Raw genomic sequence first — 11,431 nt, forward strand, 5'->3', positions numbered from 1 at the left:
TGAGTGGATGGTTTCTGCAGTGTGGTACTTGCCTCTCACACAGACATGTGCGATCTATATGAAGGTAAATTTGGTTCAAAACAAATTTAAAGTCACAGAGAAAGATGACCATAGATTTGAGTATGTGTAACTATAAATTTGCATTCACAAATAAAAGTGCTTTAGGAGTTGTGTAGTTGAAGATTTTTTTTTTTTTTTGCATACCTGAAGATACATTTTTTCTGCAAATACATTCATAGATCTATGAAGTGACATCACAACAACACACAAAAAAAGGCAGGAGTGTCAAAAGTAACGTGTAGGTAGTAGGTGTGGGCTTAAGAGCAATTTAGCTGTGGCTGCTTGCCTCCAGTTCTCGCTGAAGAATTGAGAGACCTGATTGCAATGTATAGTGTGAGAACATGACTCGTGGGCTGTGAACTTTTGAACTCAGCGATCGAGTCGTGCAGTTTGAGATGGAGCTGAATCAAATGATTTCAAAAATCACACAGTGTGTTCCTGGCTTTATGCTGCCAGCAACCCAGCTAAAGGTAGAAGTTCGAATGGTGCTAACTCTCGTTAACGTTTGGAGAAGTTTAACAATCGATTCAGATCTTCTGTAGGTCACATGATGGTATGAGGAAGACCAACAAAAAATTTAAGTGAGTGCACGTATAGTTAAAGAAGAGAGACATCCAAGCTTGAAAAAGCATATTCTGCTGCAGCATTACCAGTCACAATGACAGACTACTCTTCAGATTTCATCCTAAAAGTCAACTTCAATACCTCTTGAAAATCAGTGTTATTTTTTTTCTCATGTTGCTCTTTTTCATAGAAACAAAGAATGTCGGTGTAAATGCCTGAGGAGTTTTGAGCACTGAGCTGTAGGTAATCAAACACTGATCTCACAAACACTCAGTCCTTTTTCTCTCCAAAGTCTTCTCCACCCCGCCTACTGTCCAAGCCCATTCTTCTCACTGACCTCCAACAAATAACCCCATCGAGCGGAGAGAAAAAGAGTCTACTGTGAGAGAAAAACTGCCATCTTTGTTTGGGAGAAAGGACAGAGGAGCAGGTATCAAGGGACTGTTGGGAAAGGTGGAGGCAGACAAGACGATAAGGAAGGAGGAAGTGAGTGTAATAATAGAGCACTGCAAAAAAAAAAAAAAAAAAAAAGAATTGCTAGAAAATTTACTTGAAACTGGAATAATGACTTAAAAAAGTAAATTTCCTCTTGTTCCATTTGCAGATTTTTTAAACTTGTTTCAAGCAATTTAGAAATATCTCGAAACAAGACATTTTTCTGGACTGCTCAGGTGAATTTGGCTAATTTTCAGTCTAAAAGACATTTTGTACTGAAAATAAGACAAAACCACTCGATGAGGTTTCCATTTTTTCCAGTGAAGCACTAGTGTTCAGTTAGGAGAGGATGTAAGGCAGGCTGTGCGAGCAGTGTAAGGTCTGAGTAATCACCAGGCTGTCTTCTTTCATTAGATGTTCCCTCTGTCCAAATCCTCCCTCACCTTCAACCCCTGCGTGGCCAGAATTCACACAGCTCTTTATCCTCTGTGTAGTTTAGCACACATTCATGTCACAATCCATCTATTCATGAATATGTTCCTCACCTCCGCTTGTCAGGTCAGAGCCAGTCAGAAAAACTCAGACATGGAGGTGAATGGAAAGTGCTTTGTGTCATTTTACTCCTCTGATTCACACTTTGAATCACACTTTGAATCGCAGTTTGAATGACAGTTTGAATAACAGTTTGAATAACAGTTTGAATCTGTGACAGTGTCTGAAAGGTTCGTCTGCTGCAGGAACAGCATTCATCTTGATAACAGAACATCTGGCCTTCCAGACCATCATCATCATTCAAGCTGCTGAGGCCAGAGAAGCTCTCAGCGTCTTTTTCTACACCTGAGGATGTAAAAAGGAAACACTCTGTAAATTTTCATTCCCAAAACTGAAACCTGCACCAGATTAACCCTGGAACGCTATCGCTAAAATCAGTTACACCATCCCTAACAACGGGTGATTTTACCCCAATATAATATACCCAATAAAAAGTACTTGCCATCAAAATATCAAATTAGTGTACTGTTCTTTCATTTTCAACTCTGCCATTTCTAACAAAGTCAACAAAAAATTCCCCCCTGGAAAAAAAAAAAAAGAAACAGCTGGAAACATAGTCTTTGGTCTACCAATTCCAGGGACATTTGAGATTTACCTGCTGAAAGCACAGTCTCCTTGACACAAGAACAGCTGCGGGAGAGTGAAACAAAACATGGGATATTTTGGGCACCAGGTGTGGCAGGGGCAGCATCAGGTGTGGCAGGGGCAGCATCAGGTGTGGCAGGGGCAGCATCAGGTGTGGCAGGGGCAGCATCAGGTGTGGCAGGGGAAGTAGGACGGGGAGTAGACATAGAGGCAGGGCCTGGGATGGCAATTTCTCTGGTGGTCGGTCTACCAGAATCCTGATGGTGTTTCTTTTTTCTCTGACGACTTGAAGTTCTGGGCTCAAAGCTGTCACTCTCTCTGTCATCATCCTCACCCAGTTTTGGAATGTAGTCTACGTCACTGTCACTGTCAGACATCTCTTCTGCTTCCACATCATCAACATCTTCATCAGTGCTCTATTTCCTTATCTGACAAGTACTTCACTGGTTTCCTTTTAGACATGATTTTTTTCTTTCTGTAAGTTTGCTTGAACTTCACCTGATAGCGATCTTGCTAGGCTTGCTATTGTGCTTATCCTTGTTATCATTTGCTTGGTTGTTAAATGTTTTTATTCTTTTATCTCTCTCAGAATCACTTCATCTTCCCACCTGGTGTGATGTCATTCCCCCCCCCCCCCCCCCCCTTTTTTTTTTTTCTTTTTTTTTTTCTTTTAATCTCTCTTCATCTCTAATTATGTTATCTGTATAATCCCTCACCTGTTCTTGGATTCTCTGCCATTTTTTCATGTTTCAGATCACTTTGTAAACACCTTGTTTTTAAAGGTGCTTTATGAGTAAAGGTTATTATTATGATGTCCATATTACACAAACCTGCTTGAATAAAACAAAAACAACAACAAAATCAACAACAACAACAAGCGTTTGCACCAACATACACTTCTCAGGGCAGTGAAGTCAACACAACCCGCCTTTTGACATCCCACAGATTGATCCAGGCAATAACCAGAGGGGACAGAGCTTTTGTGGAGTCTCAGACCCTTTACTGAAAACACATTTCTTTGTGCTGTGTTCTAATTTATTGTGTTTGTAATGGCTTCTTTATAACTAATATTTGTTTCATTGATCTTGTGCTTTAAGCTCGTTCAGTGCCGTTGCCAGCAGCGACTGTTTTTCAAATGTGCTTCATAAATAAACCGAAGTCTGTGAGCAAACCAGCCAGAGTAAATCAGAGGTCACCGCGTTCTGTCACAGTTAACATGACGCAGCTACAAATCAATACATTACCTCACACACCTGCACCCTGCATAGAGATGTTTTAAATGAAGAACAATAACATCACAGAGATCTGTGTTCATTCATTTCCTTTCACAGTGTTGCATGTTTTGGGAAAAGCTTCATCTTTGAGAGGTTGTTCCTGTCACTATAACAAGCCTCAGGATCATCACTCCTTCTGTTTCCTGGACCATCGGGTACAGTCTGCCATGATAAATGGCACCCAGCCAAGCACCAATCAATGAGTAAGACAATCACTGATTTCTACAGAATGGCACTGAACAATACCAGCTTACAGCCCAACCAGCTGTCAGAGTCAGAGCATCAAGATAAAAAGGCGATCGATGAAGGAAGATCAGAAACTCTCTGTCATAACCAGTCCATAGCTGCTAGATTCTCAGGCCACACCAAACCTGAGCCAGCTGGCAAACCATCACATTGATGTTTGATGAAATAATGTCATAATAAATACAGAATCAATGATGATAATGATATGATGATATGACTCTGCTACTTGTTTAGTTGTTTTCTTTTTTCTCCTTTGCTAGTTTAGTTTCTTGGCCGTCCGCAGGTCATTGGTGGGTTTTGCCACACCTGGGAGTACCTGGCTAGTGTCCCAGCTGTGTACGTAGCCAGGCAGTCATCTCACTCTGTCCAACATGAAGGAACTTGATGAGAACTCTTCAGCAGAGACTGAAAGTGTGTCAGCCATCCAAAGAGAAGCAGGAGGTGTTTTTCTTTAGTTTAATCTACACACACATGAGAAGCTCAGTAAGAGATCAGACATGCTGCCCCCTTCTCCAGGTGCCGTCAAAATAAAAACAAATCAGAGTTCCTCACGGCTGCTCCAAAGAGTTTTCTGCTAATCTCTGAAAACGGTACCAGGCACCATGAAACAAAAAACTGTTTGTTCTTTTAAATAGCTTCAGAGCATTCAGCATTAAATGTTCCACCTCTGATACGACACGGTGACAAGAAAGAAGACTTATCACAACACTCATCAGAGGTCTAAGGTCTGAGAACACACTGCAAAGAAATGTTTTTTCTCTGGTTTTGAAAAACAGAAGTGTTCTCAGTGAAATTTGGTTTTTTTTTCTTCATATTTGAGCATGAAAGGACTTTAAAAATGTAAATGATGGCAGCTGTGCTGCATTTAAGCCCCTCATTAAGCTGTGCCAGGGTGCATGAAAGCCCCAAACCTAAATTTGAGGAGGGTGAAGAGAATTCAGCCTCTGAGAAAGAATAAGGATATGTTAGCTTTCCAACTGTGACGTGTGAAATGTGTCTTATAAACAACAGCAAGAATTCTTCTGGCATGGCATGATGTTTTGTTTGATGATTTCACTTCCTTTGTACATCTCAGTAAATAGGAGCCTCAGAATGTCTGTTTTTGCTTATTTTGACCAAAAAACAGTCAGAAAATGTCCTGTGGGTAAATGCCCCCCCACCTTTTTTTTAAAACTCAGAAATTTCAATATCTGGAATTATTTACAATTTACTTCATGTAATATGAGAGTAAAACAGATTAAATAAAAGACAACAACAACAAAAGAAAATCAAATTTGATTTAAAAATTCTGGTAAATGAATAAAGAGAGCAATCATACATAAATCTTAAAAATAACCTTTCTGAGTAAAATATGTTAAATAAAAGGTCTGTGACTGTATCACCACAACCTCTCCCTCTACTAGCGCACCACTGATCCGTGCAGAGCTGTGACATGATGCACCTGTTTCAAACATGTCTATCATTTGGTCAAAGAGGATGTATCAGTGTCTCCTCTGCTGAGCTTCTCCAGACGCTGCTCCTCCTCCTCCTCCAGATGCATTTAACAAATTAGACTGCTCTTCATCATGGCAGAAGGAAAACACTTTAAAGCACAGCCAAAGAGAGAGGGTCACAGGATGTGCAAAGAGATGCACTTACAGGGTTTGATGGTTACAAGTGGTATGTCCTCAGTATTGGAATGAATTGTTCATTTAACATCTATGTTACATAGTAGGTTCAACAACACAAAGAAGCTTTATGAAATTTTTCTCCTTGCAAGAGAACATTTTTTCTTTCCTTAAAAAATATTGATGATAATAATAATAATAATAATAATAATAATAATAATAATAATAATAATAATAATAATAAGCTTTCCATGCTGACTCAGTACAGTTTGACAGTTTGATAAAGCCTATTAAAAATATGTCAAGACAACCCAGGGAGAACAAGTAGAAGGACCCAAATGCAGATGAAACAAAACCTTTTATTCAAACTAAACTCAAAATCTCAAAAACCCAGACAAAAGATACAATACCAAAAGTACTAGAAATTCACAAAATCAAACCAAGAGGCACAGGAAACTCAGGACAAGAGGCATGTCATACAGAGACAGCAAACAATGACCCAACAGAGAACAACGGAAACACCAATAGTGTGTCCCAAATCGCATACTTCAATACTGTGTACTCAAAATTTTCAAATTGAGTGTACAAAGCATACTACATACTCACTGGCTTAGTGCGCAAATTTTGAGGGTGTAGTGCTGTCCCAAATCGCATACTGCCGAGCGTCGTACTTACCGGGAATGATGACATGATGTTGACCTCTTCTTCTTCTACGTCTAATTGTGACCGGCTTCCAGCGTGTTTCCGCCAAACACCGCCACTATTTGCCAGCAAATTTTCAAAGCCTTTTCAGTAGTATATTAAACACAGCTAATAACACGATCAGCGGTGTAGAGTTTATTAATGGGGGTCGGTGCAGCTGACTGAAGCTACCAAGAGAGCTACCGGGGCGCTGTGGCAGTTAAAATACATCCACAAATTAAATGTCTGAGTGGTGCTTCTGGTCATGTACTCACTGTGCAGGGTCTAACCCGCTTGTTATTATATTTACCTGGTTCACCGGGTAATGCTAGGGCCCCGGTAACTGTTAGCCCAATGAGCTTTGGCATTTGAGATAGCTGTTAGCTCAACTAGCATTAGCATAGCCCAGTGTTTCTCAATCCTGGGCCCTGTTCTACGAAGCAAGATTACTGCCTAGCGAGGTAGCTTTGAGGATAGGTTTCGGATTCCCTGTTCTACGACACTGGATCACTCCTCAGCGAGGCGAGTCTCCATGGCAACATACGCTGAACGGCTAACCTGCTCTGGGGCAGGTTAGGTTCCAGATTGAACTCCCGGACTATAAAAACCCCGCCCACTGACCAATGAGCCCTCACGAAAAAATGGCTTGTCCGTTCTTAGAGGATCCCGTGGACATCGGAGCCCGACCCACTCTCCTTTTCTGATGACCACCTTTATGAAAGTTACCGGTTTTCTAGGGAGGGGTTGGTAGTACATGACGCTTTCTACAGGTAGTTAAAGGGAATGAAGAACTCTCATTGCCGTAATAAGATCTTCAATGCCAACACTTCTGTTCCATGACAATTTTATATTGTCCGTATTAAAATTGTGACAGGAATTCATGTAGGGTTCATGTGGGCTACATATCACACAAAAAATGTAAACACGACAGGAATGAACAAATGAATAAATTCATGTAAGAACTAAATCAGATATGTTGCATGTTACAGTAAAAGTGCATGGTGAACAGTGCTATTTCAGGATGATAATGGCACAAAAGATTTTATTTGCACTACAACACTACACTTACGCATTTAGACTGTCACCAATTTTCTACCAGCAATCCTTCTGTGCTTCAGCAGCAGCGACGGTGCTGCATTTAACGTTATTACATGTTTCAGCTCGTCATACTTCCTCATGAACACCTCTTGCTCCTCCTGTGTGAAATATGCGCTCCTTCTCTCTCCGGCCTGCTCTGACCCTCCAGACTGCTCCATTTTCGCGATTGGTCAGATGCAGCGGGCTCCGCCTTATATGTGTGCACGCGCTCATTGCCTAGCTGGATCCACTTATGAGGTTGATAACCAGCGTCGTAAAACCGTGTAGCGAGACCGCCGGCTACCGCGCTCAGTTCAGCGAGGTAGCTCCAAAGCTATCTCGCTAGACTGAACTTGCTTCGTAGAACAGGGCCCTGGTCCTGGGGACCCCCTGCCCTGCATGTTTTAGATGTTACCCCACTCCAGCACACCTGATTCAAATGAATGGCTCGTTATCAGGCTCCAGTAGAGCTTGATGACAAGCTGATCATTTGAATCAGGTGTGTTGGAGTCGGGTAACATCTAAAACATGCAGGGCAGGGGGTCCCCAGGACCAGATTTGAGAAACACTGGCATAGCCTATCATTCGCAGAACAAAACAAACAAAAACAAGTTACACCACATACACAACGTCAACAGCTGATGGTGCTTGGTGGAAACAACACGTGTAAAAAACAACATCAATAAGTTACATTTATACATTGCTGCCAGAGGATGAAATGAGTGTGTTAAGTGTCTACAGCTGGATACTCAAAATCCGGGCCGATTTGAGTACATCATCCTGGTACTTTTTCATACTCATTTTTCGCATACTATGCATACTGCTTTTCATTTTGACGCAGTATACTCAAAATTTTGAGTATTTGAGTATGGGAGTATGCGATTTGGGACGCACTACAAGACTTTATACACAGGGGAGTGATCAACACAGGTGTGAAACAAGACACAGGGGAAACACATGGGGAGCAATCAACAAGGAGGGAAACACAAGGAGACCATTTGTTATGATTTGGCGCTATACAAATAAAGATTGATTGATTGATTAAAACCAAACACAGGTAAACTCAAGACAGAGACTACATGAAAGACACTGAAACACCAAAAACAACCACAAAAAGACATACACATGACAAGAACCGAATCGAAACCACAAGGGACACAAACCAAGGACAAAAACAGGAAACAAACAACCAAGAATGACTAAGATTAACACAGGTGACACAGAAACACAGGACAAGCACAGAATTACATAGAAACGCAAGAAGAGAGACACAAGAAAACCTAGAAATATACAAACCAAAACCCAAACCATGACAGAATGAAGTCTTTGTTAGACCTGATACAAAGCTGTTCTGGTATCTTCTAGAGACAGATTAAGTGAGACCATCAAGATACCTCTTTAAGAAAAAGTGGTGATCAGTGGTCAGTGGTATTTCCCAAAGGAAAGCTGTTTGGTCAAGAGGAGAAAGGGCAGAGAGGAAGCAGACCGTGAATGAACTGATGCTTACACTGCTGAGCAGCAGACTCCGAGGGGGGGTTGATTTTAAGTGCTAACCTTTCTCATTTCCTGCAGACACAACATCTTTTGTTGACTCAACAAAACTTGTTCTCAGCCTCACTTCAGTGACTGTCAGGCTGACAGGCTGAATCTGGTGAAAACACAGATAATGTGGAGGATAAGGTGTGTGTGTGTGTGTGTATATAAATATATATATATATATATATGTATATATATATATATATATATATATATATATATATATATATATATATATATATATATATATATATATATATATATATATATATATATATATATATATATACACTAACCTTTTTTTTTTTAAAAAATTGGAAGACAGGGCAGACATAATAAGGATATATATATATATATATATATATATATATATATATATATATATATATATATATATATATATACATATATATATATATATATATATATATATATATATACACACACACACACACACACACACACACAGAGGATAAGTTTCCTCTCATGTGTCAATTAAATCAGAGATTGTTTTCACTTGAAAATATCAGAAATTCAGGAGCTTTCAGGAGTGTGGGTGGTCAGTATTTTCTCAGAGCAATGAGTCATACAGCAGGAGAGAATTGTCTGTGTCACACTGCCATCTAGTGATCAATACAAGTTAAGATGGCTTTAAGAAAAAGAAAGAAAAGAAGAAGCAGTCATTCTTTTCTACTATAGTTTTTCTCAGCTGCTTTGGTTCATTTCTCAGATCAAAATCAAAATTCTCAAAACTACTTGTTCAATCTTCACATCATTGTACCCCTAGTGCAGAAAGCAGTTTCTCATTTCTTTAAACAAGTTTCAGAAGGTTTGGTTCATCCATGCAAATGATTCTTTGCAATTCTCTGCTGTTTCCTTTATTGGCAGTTGCAAATGACATGTTGATCAAAATGGATTATCATGGGTTTCTGTTGAATAGTCTTACGCTCTACAACATTTAGTCATGAGTTCATCCCATAAGTCATTACATGAAAAAAGGTTGAACAGGTTATCATGATATGTCAAACATCACTTCACACAATTCCAGTAGACTTTTTTATCTAAATCTGTCTGAATTGGTAAACTGCTCCCTGGTCAGTCTTGACTTTCTCTAACAAATGGAAATGTGTAAAGCATCAGATCAACCAATGATCAACCAGTTTTCTGAAACAGCTCAAAGGTTCATCTCATGAACCATCAACTGGTCAGTATGTCTGTGTACTTTCCTCTGTACACACAGTGGAAACACATGTCCTGTAAAGAACAATAAAGATCTGTCACACCTGTGAACCATGTTCTCAATCATCAGCTTACAATGACTCAGGTTGGTTGAAGAATGGAGCCAAAAGCTGGAAGAACAACTGTGTCCTCAATCATTCAGACTTTTTGTGGACAAAAATCTTTGTTGTGATGAGAATTTGTGTCCCAGCAAACAGGAACATAAGGAGGTGAAGAAAGACTGCACTGACCTGTGAGTCCCACAGCTCTGCATGAACAGTTTTCCCTAAAGAGACTGATCTATGTTCATGTTTCTACTTTTTTTTTTCTTTGTGCCACGCAGCTCCTTCTTCTCCTTTCTGTGTCAATGATGGGGTCAGTCAACAAATTACAGCAAAAACAGTAAAAGTGAATATATGAATATTGTTCAGTCTCTAGTAAAAAATCTCACACAGACACTAAAATGTAACTTACAATCAGCAATAACTGTCATCAAAACTTTAGCCATAGTTTGCATCTGAACATCCTTCCACCAATATACAGGTAACAGTAAACTGTTGTGCTAACAACATGACTCAGCTCTTTGAGTGTCCTATCCATACACACTGACACCAGGACTCATCACTCTGATGCACTGACATGTTCACTGACACAGAAATCTACTTTTGTAAGATGAACTAAGCATGTTAAAATAGAGACTGGCCTTTGCAGATAAACCATGGTGTTTTGCTATTGGTACAAACTGTTCTGAAAAATCCACTTACTGTTTTGCAAATGGCGAGGATGGTTCAAGAAATGTACCAAAGCAACTGTGGTGCTATGAAAGTGGCAAATTGTAAATGAAGAGATATAATCTTGCATTTAATGAGTACAACATTCACTCTTACTTAAAGCTAACTATCTACCATAAAAAAGTGGTGTCACAAGAGCCATATATATATATATATATATATATATATATATATATATATATATATATATATATATATATATATATATATATATATATATATATATATATATATATATGTGTGTGTGTGTGTGTGTGTGTGTGTGTGTGTGTGTGTGTGTGTGTGTGTATATATATATATATATATATATATATATATATATATATATATATATATATATATATATAAACAAAACTTTTTATTTCTCCAAATTGATTAATGTGAAATGCATACAAACATATATACAGATGTTTTCATCACCTGTGTATAAATAAATTTTAAACTAAAAAAACATTTACATACTTACATGGGACATCTAATAATCACTTAAACAAATTTAGGGATTCCAAAATGATCAGACATTTTTTGGGGGGCTCTGTTGTCTCCCATTCCTTCAAGTGAGCTTATATAATATTCTATGTCCTTTGTTTTCTTTTGATTGTTTTATATTTGGTCATTTGGTTTTCATGAACAATTTGGCTCCATAATATTTCTCATACAGTATAGGTAAATTAGGAAAAAAAAACATCTGGACTGTTTCCATTACTATCATCAGAAACAAATGGAACATTTTAACTGATACTCGAACTTTGGAAATGGTCTGTACATTGTAGAATTGTCTTACATCTGACAAAAATTAGCCACA

The sequence above is a fragment of the Halichoeres trimaculatus genome, unplaced genomic scaffold (assembly GCF_033239565.1).
Source record: "Halichoeres trimaculatus isolate MK-OKI-2021-1 unplaced genomic scaffold, fHalTri1.1 fHalTri1_scaffold_12, whole genome shotgun sequence".
Lineage (NCBI taxonomy): Eukaryota > Metazoa > Chordata > Actinopteri > Labriformes > Labridae > Halichoeres > Halichoeres trimaculatus.